The following is a 3435-nucleotide window of genomic DNA, read 5'->3' as shown; positions in this document are numbered from 1 at the left end:
ATTAGCTGTAAAATGAAAAGATAACCATGCTGCAATCCATAAACCCTTGAAAGCTATGTAATAAGAAGGTCTCAAGGGATCTCCCTGGGAAGGGAATAGAATAGATTTTATAGATGGACTGCAGGTGGGTGGGAATGAGAACAGGAGGGATAAGGTGGGGGATGGGATGAAGAAATTACTGGGAGAGATTACTAGAACATTTGGGGTTGGTGAAGTAGAAACCTAATTTAGTATCAACTTTAAGGATTCTATGTAGTTGACCCTAGTGAAGACGTCTAGTAATGGAGGATTCGGAGCCTGAGTCATCCATCTGTAAACAGGCAAGGCTTCCATTGGTGGAACTGGGACACCAACTCAGCCACAAAACCTTCAACCTGCAATCTACCCTGTCTACAAGATGTGTTGGGGCAATGGTGGCACAGAACTTGTTATGAGTTGCCAACCAATGACTGGTCTAATTTGAGGCACATGCATGACACTTCCTACATGGCCGGTAACCAAAGATTGGATAGCCCAGAGACCTAAGATTTTTTTTAAAAAATCAATAAAGTAATTCCTAATGATATTTTTCTATACTCAGATCGCCGCCTAGCCCAATCACCATGAGAGAGGCTTCCTCCAGCAGGTGACAAGAACCATACAGAAGGCAGAGCTCAGGCAACTCTATGAAGAAGAAGGAGGAGAAGGAGGAGGAGGAGGAGGAGGAGGAGGAGGAGGAGGAGGAGGAGGAGGAGGAGGAGGAGGAGGAGGAGGAGGTAGGAGCCAGAAGGGTTGAGAACGCCAGGATAACATGGCCCACAGAATCAACTAAGCAGGGCTCATAGGAGCTCACAGAGACTGAAACAGAAACCAAAGCCTACATGGGTCTGACTATGTCCTTTGCATGTATGTTATGGTTGTGTAGCATGGTGTTTTTGTGGGAGTGGGGGCTGTCTCTGATTCTTTTGCCTGCTCTTGGGACCATTTTCCTCCTCCTGGGTTGCCTCATCCAGTCCTGATAAGAGAGGGTTTGCGCCTAGTCTTTGTTATGGCATGTTTGGCTGATATTTCCAGGAGGCCTGCTCTTTTCTGAATGGAAAGGGAGAGGAAGTAGATCTCTGGGGAGAGGTGAAGTGGGAAAGGAACTGCAGAGGAGGAGAGAGAGAACATTGGGGTTGGGATGTATTGTGTAAAAATTAAGAACAAGGGGCGGGGTAGCACACACCTTTAATCCCAGTGCTCAGGGAGGCAGAGGCAGGTGGATCTCTTACATATTGGTCAAACATCATATGCTCTTTGTGCTTGCTGAGAGCAGACTGAGAACAAGGTGGGCCATCTTGTCTCTGACTTGAGCATATTTATCTCAAGCATTCTCTAAGATTCCTTGATGTGGGACAGCCTGGCCATACCCTGTGATAAGGAGGAAAGAGAACAGCAAACACAGCTCTTTAAACATGGCGCCCTTGAGAACAGCAAAAAGGTAAAAAACAAAAACAAACAAAAAACCATCTAAACAAGTTACTACTATTTAACCTAAGGCTAAAAATGGCTGATGTGGAGGTCAGCCACTGGGAAGCTCACTTGTGGAGGCCGCTCTGCTTTTCAACAAAATTGCTCAATTGGGAGCTCAAGGATGACTCTAGTGATAGGGTTTCCCAGTCCTTTCTGCTGGGTTCTAAACACCCTTCTTGATGTTACTTATGCTCCTTCAACTGGGCCACTCCTATTGTTATTGCTGGATGGACCTACTGTTGGAAGGACCTGATTTGGTGGTGCTGTCTATCTGCTACTTGCTATATGTTCTATTAGTTTTGCTTTGCTATTGCTTCAACTCATTTATTTGAAACTGAAAGTATAGCTACAGCAGGCATCATTCTTGTCTAGAGTCTAGACAGAACAGTAGGCCACAAGGATGTTTCAGAGACTTAAGATTGATATAATTCACAACAGGCTAAATATTCCTTTTTCCTATAACTCAGTCATGCTATTTTTCGAGGTTTAAATAAACAACAGAGCCTTTATAAATAACCACACTGTGACTCAAAACAAAAGGCACTGGGAACATGTATGATGGGAATGTAGTCTGTGAAAACTTAAAATGGAGGCCTGATATTTATTACTTTAACCACTGCAGTTTCTATGGACACCACCCAAAATGTGCCTTCTGATGCCACGTGACAAAGTACATACCCTTACCGATGTCTTGTCAATACAGAACATTACACAACTGCCTTAGATCCCTTAAGGGCCAACATGAACAAAAAACTATTCTAGACTTCAACAAAGCAGTGAAATGCCATGTAAATAAACACTGAAGGATTCTGACCCAAAAGAAATGGGTGTGATGTAAAACGCACTTCTCAGGAAGTGGAGAACATCCGAGTATGTACTGGCAATGTACTTAGTGCTCTTGGATACATGCTAGTGCTGGTGGACATGCAGAGGGATGCCATTCCTGAATGGATGCTCAAGTGTGAGGGGCTGGAATGTGACATCTTCTGTGGTGTGCTTTGCTTTCAAATGGCTCAGCCAAAAATAAATCCATAATTGGCCATGGCGGTGCATGCCTATAATTTAGCCCTTGGGAAGTTGAAGCAGGAGGATTGAGTTTGATGCTAGTCTGAACCGCATAGGGAGATCCTGTCTAAAATACAAAACCAGGAACGAGGGAGATGACTCAGTTAAATATTTGCTATGCAAGCATGAGGACCTAAGTTTGGGTCCCCAGAACCACTGACACCCGGATGTGGTGGCACACATTTGTAACCTCAGCATTGGGGTGTGGAGATATAGGCAGGTCACCAGAGCTTACTGGTCAGTCAGTGTAGTTGAATTAGTGAGCTCCAGGTTCAGTGAGACACCCTGTCTCAAAAAGCAAGGTGGACACCAACTGTGAAACCCACCCAGCATCAACATGAAGCTACACATGCATGTGTACACACATACAGAACTCATGTTTGTATTTATACATGCATGTATTTATACTTGGTAATCAAATCATTTTGCTATTTCTAAAAATAAAGCTTCTGTGTATTGTTTTCTACGGTTGGCAGAAATTAAAAATGCTTTCATTGTATTTTTACTTATTTGCAGGGAGGGGGCACAGGATACATGTGGAGGCTAACTGACAACTTGCTGGAGTCCATCTCTTCATCCACCACGTGGACTTCAGGGAGGGACTGAATTTAGGTTGCCAGGCTTGGAGCAGGTGCCTTTGCCTGCTGAGCCATCTTGCTGACCCCCTTATTACATATATCCCTTGTCTTATTTTCATTAGCTTTCCACTAACTTGTCCTACTGTAAGATTTCTACTAGAGTAGATTTTAAAGATGACACCCTTTGGAGGTGAACTTTGTTTTAACTCACACAATTGAGAATTATGGGGCTACAAAGAGCCACCATTTCAAAGATTGATTTTTTTGTGTGTGGCTAATTTCACATGACTGGGAGTAGAGT

This window comes from Mesocricetus auratus, unplaced genomic scaffold, assembly GCF_017639785.1.
Source record: "Mesocricetus auratus isolate SY011 unplaced genomic scaffold, BCM_Maur_2.0 Super-Scaffold_100020, whole genome shotgun sequence".
NCBI lineage: Eukaryota > Metazoa > Chordata > Mammalia > Rodentia > Cricetidae > Mesocricetus > Mesocricetus auratus.
Note: the sequence above shows the minus strand (reverse complement) of the source record.